The following is a 25232-nucleotide window of genomic DNA, read 5'->3' on the forward strand; positions in this document are numbered from 1 at the left end:
AAAATATGAGAAAAAACTTAAAAAGTTAATAGTGTAGGTAAAAATGAATACTTATGTAAAATGGACTGATTTATCCAAATTAAAGTAGGAAAGAAAAAAAAGCAAAGACAGATGGGAGAACAGGAAACTAACAGCAAGATGGTTGCTAAAGACTCAATTATATCGATAATTACATTAAGTATAAATGGAGTGAACACTCCAACTAATTGGCAGAGACTGACAATAGGGAATCAAAAGCAAAGTCTGATTACGTGCTATTATAAGAGATGCATTTTAAATGTCAGGCTAAAAGTAAAATGATGGGAAAATGTAACACCATGAAACACTACTCAAAAGATACTCAGAGTGATCATATTAACATCAAAGTAGATTTCAAGGTATTGAATATGACAGTATAAATTTTAAAAATGTTTAAAGAGTTAATTCGTCACAAAGGTACAATTGTAAAGGTGTGTATGCACCTAAAACAGAGCTTAAAATAGACACATCCACAATTGCAGCTTGTGACTTTTAACACTCCTCATTAATTGATAGAACAATTAAACAAAAAATTTTGTTACGAATATAGGACAATTAAATAGTGCCACCAGCTTTGCAAGTCTCATTTATATATGGGGAGCAGTACTCCCCAAAACTGCAGAACACAAATTATTTTGAAGTGCATATGAAACATTGTAAAGGTAGATCATATGCTGGGCTATCAAAAATGTCCGAGTTAGTTTCTAAGAATTTATATTCTTTGACCAAAATTAGAAATCAATAAAGAAGATATCTAGAAAATTCTCAAATATTTGGAAATTAAGTAACATACTTATACATAAACTGTAAAATCATAGAGATATTTAGAAAACATTTCAAACTGTGTGGTAAGGAAAAGACTATATATCAAAATGTGTGAATACAGCTAAAGCACTGTTGACATTTTAAATGTTTATGTAAGGAAGTAAAAGGTTTGGAATTAATCCACTTTGGGAAATTAGAAAGACCCAAAATAAGTAGAAAGAAAGAAAATACTTAAAGAAGTAGAAATCAATAAAATGAATAAAACTGGAGATAACTAATAAAATTCAAAGTGATTTCTTTGAAAAGTTTAATAAAATTCTTAACTCCCTGATAAACTGATCAAGGAAAAAGAGGGAAGCACAGTTATCAGTATCAGTAACGATGGACATTACCACAAATCCTAAAGATATTTAAAGGATAGGAAAGGAATGATACGAATAACGTGAATACACTCTGACAATAAATTTGATTATTTAAATTAAATGAACTAATTCCTTGAGGGACACATTTTTAAAACAGAAACATAGAGGAAAACAAAATCAAATAGCCCTGTATTTGTTAAGTAAATTGAATTCATAATTTTAAGTCTTCTAGAAAGAAAGCTCCACATCACATACTGGTGAATTTATATCAAGCATGTAAAGAGGAAACAGTATCAAGCATCGACAGACACATGCAGAAGATATTAACGCAGCACCAACCTGACCAGACCTTACAGGAGTGTCTGTATTCATGAGATACAAATATACAAATATACATCATAAACATAGATGAACTGAATATTAGCAGATGAAATCAGCAATATGTAAGAAGCACAATACAGCACGACAAAATGGAGTTTATTCAAAAAATGTAAGATTGTTTCAACATCCAAAGCTCTGTGTAATTTATCAAACTAGTGGACTAAAGGAGAAAAATAATATGATCATTTTAATAAATGAGGGAAAACTTTTTCAAAAGTTCAACACACGTTCATGATAGCAAACTGTCACCAAACTAGGAATTAAGGAGAACGTCCTCAATCTGATAAAGGATGTCTTCAAAAAATAAAAAAAAAATCTCAGCTGACATGGTAATGGTGAAACCTTAAATCTCTTGGTCCTGTATTCCCAAAGAATGCGAGGATTCTACTCTCACTCATCACCTACTCTCATCATTCAACATTATACTCAAGTCCTAACCAGTGGAAGGAAGAATATGACCACAAAGCCATACAGGTCAGACAGGGAAAAAATAAAATTGTCTTTATCCTCAAATGATATGATTTTTTTCCATGTAGAAAATTCCAAGGAATCTACAAATAAACCACAAAAAAAAAAACCCCAGTAAGTGAATTTAGTAGGGTTAAATTAATTGTATTTCTATTTTTTTATCAGTGAATAATTGGAAAATAAAATATAAAATAATACCATTTTCAATAATACAAAAACATGAAATACTAGTAAATAAAAGTAATGCTAGACATGGAAGACTTATAAACTGCAAATAAGGTAATTCTAATTGAAGGACTAAATAAGAGGAGAGATACATCATAATATTAGGCTGGAAGGTCCAGTAGTGTTAAGATATTATCCTCAAAATGCTCTATAAATTTCATGCAACCTCAATCAAAATCTTAGCAAACTTTTTGCTATAAGTTGACAAAGTGATTCTAAGAAATTACATGAAAGTGCAAAGGACCTAGAATAACCAAGACAATTTTGAAAAAGAAAGAAATTTGATGACTTACACTACTTAATTTCCAGACATATTTATAAAGCTATAATAATCTAAAAAGTGTAGTTCTGGCATAAATATAGACAAAAAGAACAATGGAAAATAAATAGACCCACACATATATATTCACTTGATTGACCACAGAGGTGCCAGAACAATTTAGTGTGAAAAGAACTTCTGTTCACCAATCAGAGCTGAAACAACTGGATATTCACATGAAAGAAAATGAACTTTAACTCCTACTTCCCCATCTTACACAAAAAATATATTCATTTTGAGTCGTACACATAAACATAAAACCTAGAACTGTTGTGCTGCTAGGAAAAAAACAAGGAGAATGTGTTTCTGATTCTGGAGTAGGCAGAGAATTTTCAGATGGCACAGAAGTTAGTGTATGCTAAATGATAAATTGAACTTTATGAAAATTAAAAACTTCATTCATCAAAACATTCTGTTAAGAAAATGAATATGTGGGTCATTGACTGAGGGAATATATTTGCCATACACACACACACACACACACACACACACACACACACACACACACACACACACACATATACATACACATATGTGTGTATATGTATCTGATAAAGGATTTATATCCAGATGATAAAGGACTCTTCTGAACAACCCAACTTAAAAATATAGAAAATACTTCAGCAGAGTCTTCATGAAGGAAGATGTAAAGTGGCCAATAAACACATGAACATGTAGTCAATATTGTAATAATCAGGGAAATGCAAATGAAAATGCAAATTAAAGCCACAGTGACATACCACTATACTCTCTCTAGAATGGCTAAAATTAAAAACTACTGAGGGTAATTTGATAGAGATTGCATTAAATCTGTAGATTGCCTTGGGCAGTGTGACCATTTTAACAATATTGATTCTTCCAATCCAAGAGGATGGGATATCTTTCCATTTTTTAAAGTCTTCTTTAATTTCCTTCATCAATGGTTTATAGTTTTCTGTGTATAATTCTTTCACCTCCTTGGTTAGATTTATTCCTAGGTATTTTATTACTTTGGGTGCTATTTTAAAGGTGATTGTTTCTTTACTTTCTTTTTCTGTTGATTCATCATTAGTGTAAAGAAATGCAACTGATTTTTGAACATTAATCTTGTAACCTGCTACCTTGCTGAATTCTTCAATCAGCTCTAGTAGTTTTTGTGTGGACCTTTTCGGGTTTTCTATATATAGTAACATATCGTCAGCATATAGTGACACTTTTACCTCTTCTTTTCCAATTTGGATCCAGGACATATTTCACAGAACTAGAACAAATCATAATAAAATTTATATGGAACAATCAAAGACCTAGAATTGCCAAAGCATTACTGAAGAGAAAGAAAGAGGCTGGAGGAATAACTCTCCCAGACTTCAGACAATACTATAGAGCTACAGTCATCAAGACAGCATGGTATTGGTACAAAAACAGACATATAGACCAATGGAACAGAATAGAGAGCCCAGAAATGAACCCACAAACTTTTGGTCAACTAATCTTCGACAAAGGGGGCAAGAATATACAATGGAATAAGGACAGTCTCTTCAGCAAATGGTGTTGGGAAAACTGGACAGCAGCATGTAAAGCAATGAAGCTAGAACACTCCCTTACACCATACCAAAAAAAAACTCAAAATGGATCAAAGACTTAAACATAAGACAAGATACAATAACCCTCCTAGAAGAAAATATAGGCAGAACATTATCTGACATACACCTCAAAAATGTTCTCCTGGAACAGTCTACTCAAGCAATAAAAATAAAAGCAAGAATAAACAAATGGGACCTAATGAAACTTACAAGCTTCTGCACAGCAAAGGAAACCATAAGTAAAACAAAATGACAACCTACGGAATGGGATATTCACATTTCATTTTTGCAGATGAAACCGACAAAGACTTGATCTCCAGAATATATAAGCAGCTCATATGACTTAATAAGAAACAACCAAACAACCCAATCCAAAAATGGTCAAAAGACCTAAACAAGCAATTCTCCAAGGAAGACATACAAATGATCAATAGGCACATAAAAAAATGCTCCATATCACGAATTATCAGAGAAATGCAAATCAAAACTACAGTGAGATATCACCTCACACCAGTCAGAATGGCCATCATTCAAAAATCCACAAATGATAAATGCTGGAGAGGCTGTGGAGAAAGGGGAACTCTCCTTCACTGCTGGTGGGAATGCAATTTGGTGCAGCCACTGTGGAAAACAGTATGGAGATTCCTCAAAAGACTAGGAATAGACTTACCGTATGACCTAGGAATCCCGCTCCTGGGCATATATCCAGAAGGAACCCTACTTCAGGATGACACCTGCACCCCAATGTTCATAGCAGCACTATTTACAATGGCCAAGACATGGAGACAGCCTAAGTGTCCATCAATGGATGACTGGATAAAGAAGTAGTGGTATATTTATACAATGTAATACGACTCAGTCATAAAAACCGACAACATAACACCATTTGCAGCAACATGGATGCTCCTGGAGAATGTCATTCTAAGTGATGTAAGCCAGAAAGAGAAAGAAAAATACCATATGAGATCACTCATATGTGGAATCTAAAAAAAAACAAACAAACAAAGCATAAATACAAAACAGAAACAGACATAGACATAGAATACAAACTTGTGGTTGCCAAGGGGGCAGAGGGTGGGAAGGGATAGACGGGATTTCAAGACTGTAGAATAGATAAACAAGATTATACTGTATAGCACGGGGAAATATACACAAGATCTTATGGTAGCTCATGGAGAAAAAAATATGACAGTGAATATATATATGTTCATGTATAACTGAAAAATTGTGCTCTACAGTGAAATTTGACACAACGTTGTAAAATGATTATAAATCAATAAAAAATGTTAAAACTCCAAAAACTACTGAGAGAAGCAAATGTTGGTGAGGATATGGGGCAACTGGAACTTTCAGACATGGTTGTACCATTAGACAGTTTCACCAGCAATCTTGGAAAACAGTTTGGAAGGTTCTTCTGATCTTAAACCTTTGCCTACTCTATATGCCAGCAAGTGCACTCCTAGGTATTTAGCTGAGAGAAATGAAAACTCATGTTCATAGAAAGACTTGCACAAAAATATTTATGGCCACTTTATTCAGAATACCCAAGCAATGGACAGGAGAATGGATCAGCAAATTGTGTCAGTCATTCATTTCAGCAATAAAGCTGAGTAATCAGCTCATACACACAGTAACATGGATGAATCACAAAAACATTATCCTAAATAATAGGGGTCAGATGCATGTGTATTTGATGTGTAATTCTATTTATGAGAAGTTTTGGAACAGGCAACACTGATCTATTATAGTAGAAATAAGTCGGGTGTTCTCTGCAGGAGGAGGATTCACTTTGAAAGGCATGAGGGGACTTGCTGGGGTGATGGAAGTATTCCATTTCTGGATACGGACAAGGGTTACACAGTTGTCGATGTTTGTCAAAACTCATAGAACCATTCAGCCAAAATGTGCAATTTACTGTTTCAAAATCACATCTAAATTTTTCTCAGGAGAAAAAGAAAAAAATAATTATAGAATTCTGTTTGTGACATGTTATTAAGGAAGAATTATAAAATTTATGACTTTGAAAGAATCCATTTATGTGAAGAAGTATTTTATTGGCCAGGACTCATGATTACAAGTAACAGAAAGATTGTACCTAGAGATTTATTAACAGGTATTTAGTAGCATGAGGAATATTCCAGAAGGTCAGGGAATTAGGCTTGCCTGCTGCCCAGTCTAGAGCAAAACAGAAAGGTAGTCACCCAGCCACCCGATGGGACTGCTCCAGGTAAACTCCCACAGCCATCTGCCATCTGCCACTTGCACTTATGATGCCAGGGTGGAACCTCCATCAGAGCTACCCCCGGAGAACCAGATGTCTTCACAACTATAGCTTCAGGAAGGTCCCTATGTGAAACTCCTCTCTGTGTGAGGCTGCTGCCTCACGTTGCTCACTTCCCTCCCCTGCAGGACTTGTGCAGTGCAGTCTGCTGAGTGGAACCCTCATTGCAAAAGACCTGGGAAATACGTTATCTTGTTTCTAAAGAACAGAAAGTTATGGTACAAGATATTGTACAATCCTAAAAGGAGATAGGAGTGGGTGATAAATGAGGTAATCTGCTTTATCTGCCATTTCAACCCTTTCGGTGCTTTGTACACATTCCTTTCCATGTGCAAAATTCCAAATAACAGTAGTAGCCCAATGTGCTCACATTATTTTTTTTTAACATACGGAACCATCCTTTACAAAGACAAAGTTGGACCCACTGTATGTTCTCCAAGGGGAGGTACAAAGTCTTGTGAGTTACGACATCCACCTCTGGGTGTGTTTTTCCTTACCTTAGCTGAGCCATAGTCCTGCCTTGATGTTTTATAACCTGTGGACTAAGTAATGAATCTAACTACAATCAACTTATTCCAAAAATACAGAGCCAAAAAGAAACTCAGTTCTGCACTTAGTCATGAAGCCATTGGTGTTATAATTCCCTTCCTCTATTATGCATTTCATATTTCATTTTTTTTAAATGCATTTGTTGGTTGGGGCTTTTTATCTGGCAGGATGAACAGAGCTTACAGTCTTGAAGTATTTGAGCTTTTGGTGGACTTTCCTATATGAGTTGCTTTAGTCTTACCTGAACATTTTGCAGTGGATTTGGAGACACTAGAAAGGACGCAGAGTGATCTAGAATGTTCCTCGTTGCCCTCATTATGTAACAGCAGTTTTCCATTGTAATTATGGTTAATAACCCTGTCCCTCTCGTAACATAAGGATCCCAGAATGCCCATATGGAAGTTCTAAATGCAATGGAAGAACTACTCTCCTGGGCACTCAGACCTATAAATAAGCAGAACCTGGAGTCCTAGAGACCATAATTTTTTTTTTGTAAGTAGGTCAGTTGGTATAAAAATACAAGGTACCATGCCCACTGTCATCCTTTGGTTTAGACTGTGAGAGAAATAGCACAATATGCTGATTGCTTGTCAGCGCACACTCCTCTCCTTAGCTTCTCAAGGTGACATCTCCAAGCTGGTGCTCATCCTGGATCTTCCAGAGGCCACTGCATCATCCTAAGGTTGTCTTTTTCTTAGGAAATCCAAAGATGGTGTTGCTAACAGAAGTGTAACTAAGGGAAAGCCAGGCTATATTCCCCATGTTCTCACCCACTAGGCAGTAGGATCAGCACCCTAGGCTGTGATACCATGTCAAGTTTAGAAGTGGTCATTGTCGTTAACGAGTGAGACTTAGCTCTTTTTTTTTTTCTTCAATTATATAAGTTACAGGTGTATAGTGTAGTAATTTCACCATTTTTGAGCTTATACTCCATTTATAGTTACTATGAAATACTGGCTATATTCCCTGTGTTGTACAATATATCCTTATGGCTTATTTTATACCTAATAGTTTGTTCCTCTTAATCCCCTACCCCTACTTTGCCCCTCCCTCCTTCTCTGTCCCCACTGGTAACCACTAGTTTGCTCTTTGTATCTGTGAGTCTGCTTCTTTTTTGTTATATTCACTAGTTTGTTGTATTTGTTAGATCCCACATGTAAGTGATATCATACAGTATTTGAGACTTAGCCTTTTTAATGGCCAGGCCAGATGTGGGGGGAAGTTCATGTCCCCCACATGAACATTTTGTTTTCGCATGGCCACTTGGTTCGTGGATACTTTGAGCCATCATGGCCATAGCTCAGGAAAGAGGTGAAATGACGTCTATGGAGGAGACCATTTTTATTGACCTTAACAGGGAACATCTCCTCTGCTCCCCTCAGCCCCTGCCACGGGGGGCCCTGGTAAGCATTCACGTGGCCATACATATTCGGACACTGTGAGCTCATTCAGAGTGGTTTATCCAATATATCTTTCACAAATCTTAATACCACACTTCAAATCTTGATTATTCTAAGACTGTGCTACTAGCTCTAGGGGAGCAAACTTTGCCACCCTAAAGTGTCTCTTTGGCGTGTGGGTTATTTTGAGCTGAAAATAATCAAGGCCCAAAAGAGTCAGGAAGAAACTTTGACCTGCCTAAGTGCCTAAAAAAATGTAGATAGAGGACCTATTCCAGGAAGGGAACAATCGGCATGGATAACTATAAGATGAATTAGGTAAGGTAGACAGGGAAAAACCTAGCAAAGTCTGTTGTAAAATTCCTCTCTGTGTCCCATGGGCTCTGTGTGACCTAGCAAACCTTTATTTACCAAAATGCTTCTCCATCTCCATGTGAATTGCCTTCCTCACCTTTGAGGTCCAAAGCCCTACCCTCAAATCCTCTTTTGTCTTTAGCTGAAGATGGTATTTAAGGTGAGAGTTTTGGCTATTTTGGTGAGTTAATCAGTTTTCCTGGGTTTCTCCTATGTATACATGTTCTTAAACTTTTGTTTGATTTTTTTCCCCTGAAATCTGTCTCATATCAATTTAATTCTTAGACCAGCCAGAAGCACCTAGAAGGGTAGAGGAAATTTTCCTCCTTCCTGACACAGTCAGTTCCTTTAGCCATTACCCATGACTCACCTCAGACCTTCATTCTTTCCATGCATAGGGGACTGTGGGATGTACTTCTTGCAGTTTTACCAGCTAGGAGCATCTCCTGCATGAATGTCCTTCAGGCCTCAACAAAATGAGGCTATAATATCACAGCATTCCAATTTCAGCTCAACATATCATGCAAAGCCTTCTGTAAGTCAGTTTTTTCCTTAGTCAGTTGGTTTTGGGAATTCTTCATGAGGGCTTAGATGTGGATTGAGGAAGACCTGATAGGACCTTAGGGGACCAGTGGTAGGCATGTTGGTTGTGAGAGCTAATTAAGCAAATTTACTTGTGCCTCCAAGGATCTTCTTGTACTTACTTCATCTTGTATATCTAGCTTCCCCTTGATCACGGATACTGCTGGGGACACCTAAGTCAGTTTCTTTTTGGAGGAACAGTTATCTACCTTTTCATGGTGAGGTATTCAGTCTCTCCAGAAGTCCAAAAGCAAGCCAAGAACTATTTTTCAAAAGAAGAATAGCTACCTGCCTAAAGGGGCATGGGTTTGCTTCATCCCACTGTGATTCTCTTTCTAAGGCTTGTAGTAGGCTCCATTGAGCCTCCTTGCCAACCAGGGACATTTTAGGCAGCATCCTATCTACTGTAGGAGTCAAATGGCATAGCTGCTTCAACTGAAGTTCCTGAGTTCCTCTGGAGCCTGGTAGCCATACAGGTTAATTAAGTAAATGGGAACAGTATATCCATATGATGTGTGTGATGTTTCCAAAAATGAAATGAGACTATTACATATTGCCCTGCCTTTTTTTTTTTTTTTTTTTTTTTGCCAGTGGTTAGAAAGTATGAAGTGTAATGATTTTTCTCTCAATTTGGAAAGGATATGCTCTTGTGATCTAGATGAACATTTATGAAGTAAGATACAGAAATTAGATGAGGAGTCAATGTTTTGTTTAACATACTGGAGTTTGTGTCACATGGATGAAGTAGAATCTTAGTGGGCTACCATATACATCATTCCTAGGGATGAGAACATCTTGTTGCCCAACTCCAGGGGATACTGCCCACCTGATAATATGCACTGTATCAGCCAAAGATCCCTTCAGGCCAGGCTACCATCTTTTCCATGTTAGCCATGCTGCAGATTATTGCCAGCTGTCCCATCTGGCCTCTGGTGATTAAGTACCACCATGGGATCTCATCATTTTCATTGTAATAAGGGAATCCATTCAATGGCAGTGCTTTCTACCTTTCTCCAAAGTACGTCCACTTTGCAAAGAGGATGGTGTCCTGCTCACCGATGTATTTCTTAATGTTGTCAGGAAGAGAATGTTCTCTTAGAACGCTTGGGGGATATAGGGTATTGGTAAGTGGCGCATACGTGATAGATTAACTACACAAATTCAATGTAGGGAAATAGAATGGGATTCGAATTCAGCCCTGCCTATTCACAAAGGCTGTGCTGTTTCCACTAACTAAAGCTGCTTCTACATAGGTCTTGAAGTCCCCTTTGAATCTCCAATTTCTCTTACAAAGCTTTCCTTAAAATGAAGTTGACATATACTATGTACCTCAGGCAAAATGACCCCTATATTTGGCCGTTAATTTTTCTGATGACATCAGCTGTGGGTAGGGTCTAACTACTTGCGAATATTTTCCAGACAAAACAAATAATTGTGACTTCTTCTAGCATTTAGGCTGCTGAGTGGCTAGTGTGAAAAAACTAAAGGTGACTTTACTCTGTAATTCTGCCTGCATTCCTCTAAAGTGATTTAATGTCTAGCAATTCCGTGTACCATTAAGGAGCAATTAAAAGCAAGCGCAGTACGTTTCAATTCTCTAAACACTGCAGTGCTAAGTCACAGATCTTGGTTCCCGTTTCATTTTTTTTTTTAGCAGCAAGGCAATCAGGGCACGGATCTTTCTTATTTCTTTTCCTTTTCCTCATTATCCTTCATATCCCTCTTGCCATTGAAGGGCCTTGTGTCCCTATGACAATCCTTCGGAAACAAAGAATTAGGCATGGTACAGAGGTGGAGGAGGCATTGGACATAATGACGACAGAAAAGTCCTAGAAGCCTAGATTTCCAGAATGGTGCCCTCCTTCTAAATCCCTCTTGTTTCAAGGTTTCGCAACCACAGCTGACTGAACTAGACCTCTGTTACCCTGGGTGAAAGGGCTTAAGCAGATAAATGGCCCTGGGAGAGGAAAACTCATTGATGGGAGCATAAAAGATGCCTTGTGCCAGATTTTTCTTTTCTTCTGAGAGCAGATTTTATTGGGAGGAAAGAAGAAGGTAGCTCACAGTTTTGAACACCTCTGCCTCGACCAGCATCGGGATAAACTCTTGAGACATTTAACCTTCATGAGACTCCTGTGAGCTAGGTATTTACCATCTGGATTTTACAGTTGACAAAATCAGAGAGGTTCAATTAGTCGCCTGAGGGCATACAGTTTGAGAGTTTCAGAAGCAGGATTCAAGACTGACTTTAAAAACTGATCTCTGTCTTTGGAGGTCACACACTCACAGTTAACTTTCATCAGTACTTAATGAGCAGGGCACTGCTTTTGATGCTGGAGATAGGAAAACCAACACCTAAGATATGAATGCTGCCCTGTGTTGGAAGAGGGTGGAACTTTTCCTCCTTTGTGTCTTGTTTCCTTTTGGAGGGACTCTTGTTAGAGTAACACTCCCAGTGCACTGCAGGTGCCTCACTGTCCTTCCCCAAGGCAGGGGCGGGGCCCCTATGACTAGTGAGTTAGAGAAGAAGGTATTGAGCACAGTTCACTCCTCTCTCTTCTGTTTTGGGAACTACCCACTGGCAGAGTGGATGTATCCTCTCTCACCAGCTTGGTAATGTTAGGCTTCAAAGCCCTGCGCCTGTGAGTAGGCTGACCTGTAGGGTGAATTACTATAAGTAAGCCAATCAACCTTCTCTTTATGCCCTGATGTCTTTCACTGTCAACTTGGATAAGAAGTTGTAATTCCAGTCTCTGACTGACTTGCTTTGTCTATCTCTCAGTTAGTGTCAAAACCAGTTGCAACCCCCAAACCTTCAATGGGTTCACAGTCTCATAGGAGGAGCTGAATGCACCTCGTGATAAGACAACATTGCATCTGTCATTAGCATGTGCTAACTTCTATTGAAAGAACCACACACATAGAGCTTCATTGGCTTTGATCAGTCTCTTGATTGAATAGCTGATATTTTTAAAATGAAAGACGTGTTAACAGTAAACTCTGGTATGTGTCAACACAAAGAATTCCAGTGCAAGTGCACATCAAATAAGCCAACTTTTTCTCAGGATCTAGGGAGATATATTTTCCTCCTTTCAACTGGAAACTGTGGTCTCCAGCAGACATTGTCTTTTTTGGTATCTTACCCCATGACCACCCTTATCCAATAAGAGGGCAGATTGCTAGAGTGAAAGCAACAGAATCAACCACATTCATCGTAAATCCAGCAACGCATCCCATATGATTAATTGACACTTTCCAATGATTATCCTGATGTTTTGGTGATTTGGTAATGTGGCCATCTTTCAAAGAAGTATCCTTTTTTAAAGTAGCCACTCAGAACATCAGAAACACATAGATTAGCAGATTTTAGCCATTATCTAAACATTTTGGCAGGTATGGTTTAGTAGATAGTGCAAGTGGGTCCTCTTTTTTATCTCATTATCTGGGTCATTCAGAAAATCTTAAAACTCATTTTTAGTCTAAAATACTTAAGTAACTGCCCTTGTATAGATCTCACCTGGCTCTTAGTACTGTGAACTCCATCTGGCCATTGTTGGAAGTGGTTTTAAAAATAACCAGAGGCTCAAAAGAAAGATGACAGGTATTTAGATGTTTCAGAATTGAGTCATCTGTTCTTTTTCATCCACTTTTTAAGTGGAAGCTTTGATGCTGTATCTTTGCCTCTTTTCAAAAGGCAGGCAGTAAAAGAAATACTTACAATCAGAATTTAATTCTCATGTATTTTACTTAATGGGTTACCTAGGTAACTCTACCAGTTTTCAGTGGTCCTTAAAACTTACAGTTTTATCTGGGGAGAGAAATGGATTATATGTGCTTGGAGGATTTATGAATGGTGCTTTAATATCTCTGGCTAAAGAGAGTCTGCAATAATTTTTGGCTTGCATATTAATATACCTTTACTATGTGAATGGATTATTCATGTATTTATTGAGCATTTACTCTGGTCCAACCACTATATAGGGAATTGAAATAGACAGTCATAACATTTTACTGCTCCTTATGATTTAGAATTATGTATATTGTATTGTGTATATATATATATGTAAATTATAATATATGTACACACATATACACATTGTAGTCAAACTATTTCATTTGTATTTCCCCAAAATTTTTCTTGGTCATTTTCACCGCCACCTCTTTGCCAAAGGCATTTTATGCCTTCTAGAAATGTCCTCCCCATTGTCTTCTGCCTATCTTAACTCTGTCTTTCCTTCAAGAAAGATCAAACATCATTCCTTCATACAAACATCTCTGATTATTCCTACCCAATGTGATGTTTCTGTCATATGAACATTAATACCTTATCACTTACCATACATGATACTGGCTTATACTGTTGTCTTTTTCTGTTCTAGAGATTGTGGTCCATAATGTAATAGGACTAATTTTACTAGCTCTATTTTACAACTACTTTTACTGTTTCATAGTCTGGTGTAGTCTTACCTCTTCAGGTGTATTGCATTCCTGGAACATGGTCTTTGCCTCCATATACCACCAAGCACAGTACCTGGCACAGAGGAGTCCTTCTTAATAAATTTTTTTGAATTTAGTGTGGCAGCAGGGACAGTGGAAACGGTATTGGATTGAGAATCAAGAGGCTTGGATTTGACTCTCTTGATTGTGTCCTGTTGAGACAGTCACATTTTTCTAGACTTGTTTCATCAAGTGTGTAATGGAAAACTTGATGACTTGATCTTTAAGTCCCATCTCCACAATAACAACATGTGATTATTTGGGTAATTAAAGTCGTATTTCTCCCTCCAGCTCAACAAATACTGGAGTTAGTAGAATTTTGTGTAGCTGCATGAAACTTACAAGGGATTGATTTTGCTCATATAGCGAGGGATATGGGGTTGCTCTTCCAGAACTGGTTCGGATACTTTTTTTGCTCTACCTTCTTTAGCATTTGATTTTTTCCCCTCTCAGTTACAAGATGGCTGCTGCCTCTCCACACCACTCATTCATGCTCTCTAGTCAGGAAGAAAGGGAAGGGGAGAATGGCAAATTGTGTGTCAACTGAGCATGTCCCCCTTTATCAGCAAAACAGTTGTATTCCTAGAAGCCCCAGCTATAAGATGCCAACCCTCATCTCCCAACCAATTGTATGGTGTGTGGTTATCCCTAGTTGAAAGAAAGTCAAGGAAGTGAAATGTTTAGTTAGGCATGGTCATCTCAGTAAAGTTAATCTCAATCTTTCCTCCCACTCTCTCTCCCCCATTCAGTAAAGGAAAAATGGAGTATGAATTAATAGGGTCATTAATAATACTGTTGCATAAATATCTATATCTTCACATATTTACATTTTGTTAATTATTGTAATGAAACATACACTGTATAGGCAAACAAGAACCAATAGAACATGTAGAAGAAGGGACTTTAAGGACTTTAGACAATTTAGTTTGGGCATGTACTATAATAAGTGTCTCTTAATCTTTGTATTTCCTTGTCCAGAAGGTTCAGTTGTATTTTTTAAACTGTAACTTTGTTGATGTATAATTTGTGTACAATAACCCATTTCTATTTAAAGTTTACACTTTGGTGAGTTTTCCCTGGTGTACATGCTTCTGAAACTACCAAAATCAAGATGCCAAACATTTCCATCACCCATTCCCCGACCCATCCCCAGATTTCCCCTGCCTCTTAGCAACCCATCCCATTCCTAACCCCAGCCTCGGACAACCACCAATCTTTTCCCACTATGTATTTATTTGTACTTCTAGATTTTTATATAAATGGAATCGTTCAGGATCTACTTTCGTCTCCTTTCCCTCAGCATAATGATTTTGAAATTCATCCATGTTGTTTTGTGCATCGACAGTTCATTCCTTTTTATAGAGTGAATAATATTCCATTGTATAGGTATATTAAACTGTATTTTTCATTCACTCGTCAAGGGACTTTTTGTTATTTCAGATTTTTACCTATTATGAGTAATGCTGCTGTGAACATTCATGTGGAAATCTTTGTATGGAGATACATTTTCATGACTTTCTGACTAAATACCTAAGAATGCAATGTATGAATTGTTTGGTAATACAAGTCTCACTTCTAGGGATCTGCCACATTGTTTCCAAAGCATTTGTGCCATATCCATCAGCAATTCATAAGAATATGAGTTGCTCTAGATTCTTGTCAATATTTGGCATGGTCAGTATTTAATTTTAGCCATTTTGATGGAAGTAGAGCCATTGAATTTTTTAATATTCATTTTGATTTGCTCATGTCACTTAATTTATTTCCAGTGGCATATTTCTATGATACTTAAGTTGATTATCTCAGGTTTTTGAAGTAGACAACTCACTTTATCTAAAAAGAACAATAATTTTGTTTCCTCCCTTTCAGCTATAGAGCTCGTTTAAAAATTTTATATCTTTATGCAGTATTAAAACTCCTGGACTTATGTTAAATAACATTATATATAATGAATGCTCACAATTTGGTCAGATGATATAATATTTATGTTATTTGCAATCTAATGGCAATTTCTTTAGTGATTCAGCATTTGGGATAGGTGCTTTTCACTATATTAAAAAGCTAGCTTTTGAAAATTATTGACAAACAGGTTTTTTTTTTTTAATCATAGCTCTATGCTGAATTTTTAAAAATAACTTTTTGGCATCTGGTGATATGATTTTCCTCTAATTTGATTCAAATCCCTTAGATGAACTCTTCTTGAGTGCATATTATTACAGATCTTCATTTGTTAGTACTTCATTTGTAATTTTGTCATAAGTATTCAAAATGATATTGATCTTTATTCGCCAGGTTTTGATATCAGCAGTGTACTATCTTTACAGAAATCAGTATGGACTCTTTCCAACTGCATTCATGCTCTGAAGTAATTTATACAGCATTAATATTATTGTTTCTTGACTGTTTGGAAGAACTCATCATATGAAGTTACATATACTTTTGGAAGAAAATCTCCAACAACCTTTCTGAATATATTCCATGGTTATTAATCTATTGCAGTTTCTGGCTTCATGAGTTTTTACCACCATTAATCACCCCTGCTCCCTCTGACACACACACACTCATTCATTTCATTGCGTAGTTAATTTCATTAGCACAGGGTATTATTTACATGCTTAGCAATTAAAAAAAAAATCCCCGTGTCCATGGTTTGGCTCATTTCTCTTCCCTAGTTTCTACATTTGCCTTTTCTTTAGTTAGATTATTTATTTATCAGATTTTCTTAGTCTTGCCAAAAAATACTATAGGATGTGTTTATTTATTTAACACTTGCTCTTTTAAAAAAAAAATATTAAGTGGTGTTGACTTTCCTTTCTATCCCGAACTGCAGGCACCATCTGTTCTAGTGTAGAGTGTTCTTTTTTTGTCCCCGCTCAAGGGTGCTGGTGATTGGGTGAAGGTGCTTTTGGGAGAATGGATCTCGGAGAAGGTAGTGCGCCAGTCTTTCCAGTCTTGGTCTGCCTAGTTTCTGAAGCTTGGTTCCTGTGTTTTCTGTGGTAAATACCATATTTCTACCCAGCATGCTTGCATTCATTCATGAGATACTATTTTAAAGCCTTTTTTTAAACCACAGGCACTGTAGCACTTGGAATTGAGGCTTAAGCAAAACAGGCGAATTCCCTGCCTTCACAAAAATTATGGTCCAATAAGGAAGAAAGTTAATCAACAGGAGGTAAAATAAAGTGCAATGAAGGATTATATTGGGAAAATACAGGGTGCTAGGGAAGCAAATCAGGAAAATGTAACCTAGATTAGCAAGGACATGTGTTGTTTCTGATTTTTGTTCTAACCATTTGTCTCCCGTTATGACTAGGAAGATGCCATGTACTGGCTTTTATGAGGTACTCTGAGACCATGCAAGATTAAGTCATGTTTCTCATCCTTAGATTATTTTAATTTAAGCCACTTGGTGTGGGAGGAAGAGCTGAATCAATAATATCAATAAATCAGTAATGTTTGTGCTCCAGGTCTAAACTGCGAACAAATCCTTAAACAGAATTAAAACTAAATGTAACAGTAGTAAGATGATAATTGCAGGGAGATTAATTACAAAAAAAGGTATGAAAGTACTAAAAATACATAACCACTGGAGTTGTGTTCAAACATAATTCATGAGACACTGTTAGCCTTCAGATGGATAAAATTGGTTTGGCGGTGTATGTGGGATGAGGGAGAGAGGAAGAATAACATATCCTCTTCTACCCTGTGTTACTGTGGCTACAGAGCTAGCAGGATGCTTAGCATCTCTCAGAAAGCGGGAGTCCAACACCTGCTGCTAAAGGTAGGAGCAGCATTCATTGGTTGAGGGCCCAACCTGCCATGATGTGAAATATCTCAAATGTGGTAGTGGCATCTAAAACATAATGTAGCAAGTTTCAACAGAAAAATCAGGTTACGGGACTGAGCACTTAATATTGATAGGATTTGCAGTGCATACACTCCCTCACCACCCTTTCTTTTACCTTCTGAACCAACAGAGAAATAGACCCAGAGTCAGGTGAGATGTAATCTACAGTATTTTTTGTTGCTGTTGCTGATAAAGTGAAATTGAAGAAGGTGATGTACGTGGGGGCCTCCTATAATGTCCTACAACTCTTGACTTTGAGGCTCAGCGGAGGGTGATGAGGAGGTAGAGGAGCTCCTCACTTAGACCTCAGTGCTAGACCATGCTGCCTATGACTGAGAGCCAAGCACGAGGCTCACTTCTCAACAACAGCCTTTAAGTACAGGAATCCTGTCTCATGGAGAAACGTGAAAGAATGACTATCAGACTCTCATTATCTCAGCAGTCACGTGACTCCTTCTCATCCCATAGGAGGTCAGGTGTGTGCACAGAAATGGCAGGAGCTGCTTCCCCCTCAGTGCTGCTCTGAGAAGATGGAAATTTGGGGAAATTTCTTATTTTATGAGTTGCTACAGGGGAGGAAGGGACTGGTTCTCTTCAAGAGGTTGTGTAAAACATGTATAAACACAAAATTTCTGAAAAAAGATACCAGAATGGAAAGTCATCAACATTTTGAAATAGATGGCTCAGTTAAATGAGATTATGAGTGATTTTTATTTCTTTATTTTTAATTATTCTCCAAAGATCATGTGTTCAATAACTGAGAGAAAAGCAATACCATTTATTTTTAAATATATTCATACTGATGGATTGTATTTTGAGCTCTCCCTTAATAAAGTGGTTCCTGGAAGCTCTTTACTTGGCAGACAGAGGGTTATGAATTCTGAAAGGACAGGGATTTATAGTCGACAACAAATCAATGGATAGACAGCTTTTTGATACCTACCCATACCAGACGTCATTTTAAGTGCTGTAAATACCCTGGTGAACAAGACAAAATCCCATCCTTCTAAAAGTTTTTGTTCTAGTTGGGGTACAAACAACAAAAAATATGAACAACCAAACAAAATGTGTAATTTCAGATACTGATAACGATTAAGATGGAAATAAAGTAGGAAATCTGGAGGTGTGGTTCTTCCATTGCAGAAGGAACTGAAAATATAAAGGCCTGACAGTTGGGTTTGTGAAACCACATGACAGGAGGGGAAAGACAGATGATGTGGGCCACGAGGTGATATGAAGCAATGGGAACTGTGATGCCCTGGACGGTGCAGGTCCAATCTGAAGGCATCGAGTGTCAGACATACGAGCTTAATGTTGTAGATATTCTGACTTTTCTCTGTGAGAAACCAGAAAGCCATATTGTTGAGATGTCTCCCAATTTTTAAATGTTTGCAACCACTATAGTATTTGGGGCCAAAAACAGAAGCATACAAAAATACGTCTGAATTGAGTCAGTGGGCTTCAACTTTCTAGTTGCTTTTATAAACCATAGAGTTTAAGGGATCTTAGAGATTATAAAGTTCACCTAATGGTAAATATGTGAGAAAGTTGACTCAGGTAAATTACGTGGTTTAACCATTGATCCACAGCTAAGAAAGTTGTTCAGGCGGGATTCATACATGCTGTTCAGAGCTCTTTCTGTTACATGGGAGTGTCTGATACATGCCTTATTTTCTCTGATTCAGGCCATTGATTATTTTCCAACATAGCAGGCACTGTCCTGATTTGTTTTCTTTCCATATACAGATATCTGAAGGGGCAAACTGAATGAGCTCATCTCAATTATGTTCAGTAATCACAGAAATCACTGGCATAATGGATTGGATATTTGATGTAAGGGCAGCATTTGAAAGAGACATGAAACAAAGTGTGTATGTGTGAGAGTATTATATCACCTAAACAGTCATTGAGTCCATTCACTAATGAGTCAAAAGCAAGAAAGTCTATGACTTTGATGTTGGACACTTTAAGGTATGCTTTTACTAAGGGGAAGGCTACAAGGTAACGTCATGTAGGGCTCAGAAGAGCTGGTACAGAGATTCTGACATAAATGCAGTCTCACCTTTCCTCTGATTTGTCATTATGAATGGTCCTGCTCCCATCCTCAGAGATGTTTTTTATTACAGTGTTTGATAGAAGAGGAAGGTAATATAATAACTGATGAGACAGCATAGAGAATTAAGAAAGAGCTCAGCCAGGACAAAAAGCACTCTGAGCTTCCTTTTTGTAATCATTTTGCAACTGTATTTTGTTTATCATTAAGCTAAATGTTGATTTCCTAGTAAATTCTATGTCTGTTTCTTGCTGTGTCTCCATTTATTGAATGAATGAAAGAATGAAAACATAGACAGTAATGCTTAATGCTTAACTTGAGTGGGGCTGGGGGGAAACCCTGTCTGGAAAATAATTGAGCTTTTGAATATCCTGCAAGGAGGTAACTTGGTGGTGAGCAGGAAACAAAGATGGAACTGGAGTAGAGAGTCTGGGACATCAGTGGGCCCCATTTTGGATTCTGGCAATTGGTCCAGTTATGGGAAGTCAGGAGGCAGGGAGGCATATAATTCAGGAGACCTGTATACTCAGTACTAGGTCTGTAGATGCTTAGTGTTGGTTCAGTTCTTGAGTATTCTGTGCGTGTTCTCTTATCTGTCAAATAGAGCCAATAACAATAAGAAATATGATGCCAGACCAAAAGCCTTAAAGATAGAAAATGCTAAACCACTACCTAGTTATGGAAGAATCTCAATTAATATGAAGACTCTTGGACAGAATGGTTCTTGGAAGTTGATTCTTTCAATGAATGACCTAAATTTATTTTCTTGGAATTTTTTCCTAGTGCAGCTAAGAACTGTCATAAATTTATACTAAGTGAGGCAGTTTATGTGAAACCAGTCCCATGAGTGCCTTGCTATATACATATGTGTATGTATGTGCATATATAGATATATGTGTATATCAGATTGATATATTTATCAGATATATATTAGATATGTCTAATATATATCAGACTGTATATATATATTCAGATATATCTGAATACATATCAGACTGAATCAGTGGTGATTTAGTGAATTGAAAAGAAAGGCTGACAGGTTGCTGCCTGCATGGCCTCTCAGTTGAGTCTTATCTTGGTGGAATTTCCTTAGGTCAGAGTGATCCATCTTCCTTCCTTCCTCCCCACTCCCTCCCTCCCATCCATCATACATCTATAATGGACTGGACCTAGGAGACTGATTTATACTAGCTAAACTGTAAAACCAGTTTGGCATTCACTGTTTGTTAGCTGACTCAGCTGCAGTCTGTTGCCCTCTTCTCCCTAGCTGCCTTTCAGTAAGGGTGGCCGTTGTCACAGTTCTAGCTAGCAGATATAAGCAGAAATATATATTTCCCAGGAATTTTTTGCTTTTCTGATTAAAAGGGACAGATTCAGTAGGTACCCCTATTGCCTTTCATCCCTCATTTTTCTTCTTTATTTCTGCTTGAAATGAGGTTATGATGTTTAGAGGTGGTGCAGGTATCTTGTGACTACAAGGTTGCTCATCTAATAACAAAAGCCAAAATAAATCTATAAAGAGCTTGGGTTCTTGAAGGTGGTGTCTTTCAAACTATCTGTGATCAAAATCTTTAAAAAAAATTTCCAATCTACTGTGGACTGATCAAAATACAGTAAAATGCATAAATAGAAAAAGGAAATGAAAAAAAGTGCAAAATACAAGTATAAATATTTTCTCATTAGAGTCAGCAGGCATGCAATAATTCTGTAAAATTGTTATCCAAGTTTCTAAGTGCTTGCTCTGATTTTCTATGCATATCTTATCTATATTCATTTGCTGGGGCTGCTATAGCAAAATCCCACGGACTGGGTGCCTTAAACAACAGAAATGTATTTCCTCACAGTTCTGGAGGCTGAAAGTCCAAGAACAAGGTGTTGGCCGACTGAGTTTCTCCTGAGGCCTCTCTGCTTGGCTTGCAGATGGCCATCTTCTCTCTGTGTCCTCATGTGACTTTTTCTGTATGTGTGTGTATCCCTGGTGTCTCTTCCTCTTCCAATGAAGAAAATAGTCACATTGATCACATTATTGACCTCATTTAACCCTAATTACTTTTTCAAAGGCTCTGTCTCCAAATATAGTCACATTGTGGGTTAGGGCTTTGATACAAGAATATTATGAGGATATAAGTCTATCCATAACATTGTTACATACCAGTAATGAATGATTCATGGACCGGCACCAGCAGCCCTTGGGCCACACTTGAAGATCAGCTGCTCTAAGATGCAAGTGGTTCTTGCATCAGTCTTGGACTGGAACCTCCAGAATTCTTATTTAGTGAGAAAAACACACCTCTATTTGTTGAAGTCACTGTGCATCAGGTTTCTCTTACTTACAACTGAAAGATTCTAAATGGATACAACCAGGTGTTTAAAAAATTTATATTAGGGAACACTGCTGGCTTGAGAACCAAGCCAGTCACGTCCATTGGAGAATTTTTCATTGTTTGGTTACTTTGCATTCCCAGCCTCCATTCTTCCCTCTTCTGATGACAGATCATCACCTTACTGTGGGAACTATTCTTATGTAGCGCATGCAATTTTCATAGGGTTGTCAGTCAGGGTCCTTTGCCCTCCTGTGAGCAAAGGACCCAAATCAGTATAAGCCTGTTCTGTGACCTTTTTGACATGCAAACAAAGAAGCCTGCTGGTAGGGTAGATTAATTCAGAAGATTAAATGAGGACCATGAAGTTTGTTTCCTGAACAGGTATTCACAAAAAAAGGGAAGTACTTGAAGCATCAGCCCAAACACTGCATCTTCTGAAAGCATCCCTAGCTGATTCCAACAGTCGAGATGCTTTGTCCTCTGTGCTTCTATAGTACTTTATACATACTTTCCCCAGAGTGATGATTATCTTATGTAGCAAATATGTGTTTGCATCTCTCCTGCCCACTTAGCAAACTCCATAAGGAGGAGACCTGGGTCTTTAAATCTTTGTGTTTCCAGTACCCAGCATAGTAGAGATGCATAATAAGCCCTTAATAAATAATTGCTGAATGAACTGAATATTTAAATTCATTTACTTATTGATAAATTCGCTCCAAGAAAAATGATTCAGCATCCGGTATGCACTATGGAGGCAGGGGTAGGGATACGAAGATAAGCTATGGACTTTTGTTGTCCAGGAAATGGAGACATGCAGAATACTTACTTACTCATCCATACAACAAGTCTTATATGTGTCGTATTGTCTATGACTTAGGCCTCATGAGTAAATATGCACCAGCTATGATGCCAGCATGCTTTCAAAGCACCTCATGGAACAGTCAGAGAAAGCTCCTTGGAGAAGGCAATACCTGAACAGAACCATAAAGAGTTAAGAGATAACTTGATATAGATGCTGAAGATAGGAGTTGGCTGAGGATACAAAGAAATTCCACTGGGCATATTTGGAGTCTCAGATGATATTTTAGACAATAATTTTTGATAGTGCCTATATGTATGACTATGTGATTTTCTTCAGTGTTCATCTACAGGGTCTTAGAAGCCAAGAACGTGGATGGATTTTAACAATGGCCCAAATTAGGGATTTATCGAGTGGATAATAATATAATAATGGTATTGAGTGTGCTCATGAGACTGTGGTTCACACAATCAACTGTTAGGTCCAGCTTGGGTGGGAAACAACAACCAGGAAGTGGGCGACCAAAGATGGAGGGGACCGAAGATGGCGGCTCCATTGATTCAAGGAGCTCACTAAGCTACAGGTATATGTATGTACTGGATATAATGTATCATCTTACATGATCCTTACAACAACCTTAAGAAGGAGACAATTTTATTACCTGCTTTTATTTAAAGTGAAAAGAAATTGTGGTAGAGAAGTCTAGTCACTTACTGAGATTATACACTAAGTAAGTGGTGGAAATGACATTAGGATAGATTCCAGATCACCTGACCCCAGAGCCTAAATTTTAAACTATGTTATGTGGGAACTTTATTAATTCCTAAAAATTGAAAAAAAAACATATTTCTAAAAGTATAGTTACATATAATCAGTACATGTTCTCCCAGAAGTAATGCTAAACGGGCATTCACAAATCCTTGCTTTTATACAGTGTGCTCTTCTTAGTTATCAGGTTGAAGTAGTTGACGTTACTGAAATTTCACCACTTCTGACCTCTAACAACATTTATCATAGTTTAACATAACACATCAATGTTAATGGCATTGTATTCCTGGTCCTCCATTATTCCATTGGTATAAATGGCATTAACGCTTGTTAGGCACATATGTTTGGCCAGGTGACTGTTTTTTGTCCTTTGCATTCTGTTCTTTATAAAGATCTATTTGCACTGGAGACAACTCTAAGAACAACACAGTAGCAAGCCCCTTCTGGTGTGTTCCTTTGAAGGAGGACTTCGGGACCCTTACGGAGAATCTTGTTTGCAGCTGAGAGTCCATTATGTAATTAAGTATGACTTCTTTCTCCTCCGTGCCTTGTGCAATTAGAGAATTTAGGTGAATAAAAATTAGAGTAAGTCCTGGACAACATGGGTCTTGTAATCGATAATTTATTCTGTGTTGGTTATTGAATATCAGACTGTGCAGTTTTAAAGTGACATGAAAAACAGCATTAACTGAAACTTGGGATATTGCTTTGAGATGATCTGAGATAGTGTGATAAATAAAAACACAATAGACAGAGAACATTTTCCTTGGGATATGTTACGTGAAAGAATTTGAATTGATGCAAATAGGTATTGAAAAATGAAACCCTCAATTGCTATTTGTCCCTCATTTATAATTCACACACATCACACAAAAAGAACTGTCAGCATTGGGAAGGAAATAAGTAATATAGCAATAGAAAGGCATCAAATAATTATGAAAACGACCACAGGAAAATCATTTATTCCCTTTGTAAAATGGACTTTTTTCAGTTTGTTGCTTGTTGTAGGCCTGTCACCAAGAGGGACTGACCTAATTCTGTCTTCTTTCTCTTGTCGCCCCTGCTAGAGAGAGGCGGGGGAGAAGCACACTTACTGTGTTAATTAAACTTATTCTTTATCCACTGAGAACTAAAAGAATACTCTTCTCTGTTAATTTTGATTATATACTTTTTCATTATTGCTGTTACTAAAATCCTTCCTCCCAGTTGCATAAGATTTTTGATAAGAGCAATAAAAATATGTGCAAACTGATATTTAAATTAAAAAAAAGTAATTTTCTTAATCCCTAAAGTCTTTCTCCTTGGCTGCAACAACTTGGGATAGTGAACACTGGAATATGTTTCACTTTTTCTTTAAAGATATAATAGACTGTCAAACACTGTAAAAGTTGACCTTGTCTCTCTAATGCAAGATAACCCACTCTTGGGGTCCTAGTCATCTTTTTATACTGATGGGGGTCAATTTTTTTTTTCCCCAGAAGCACTTTTATCTTTTGCTTAAAAGTAGTGCTCTAAAAGCAGTTTAGAACAGCTTAGAACTAGTTAGGCAACTAAAGTAATGAAAACAGATATTTACTGGAACATTATTTTCTTGCATCTAAGGCAAGGGCATGTTGAAGTGCTCTTCTTAAAAGATGGTTTTTCCTTCCAGTGTTACCAAGAAGGGATCATATAATCC

This window comes from Camelus bactrianus, chromosome 2 (assembly GCF_048773025.1).
Source record: "Camelus bactrianus isolate YW-2024 breed Bactrian camel chromosome 2, ASM4877302v1, whole genome shotgun sequence".
Classification (NCBI taxonomy): Eukaryota; Metazoa; Chordata; class Mammalia; order Artiodactyla; family Camelidae; genus Camelus; species Camelus bactrianus.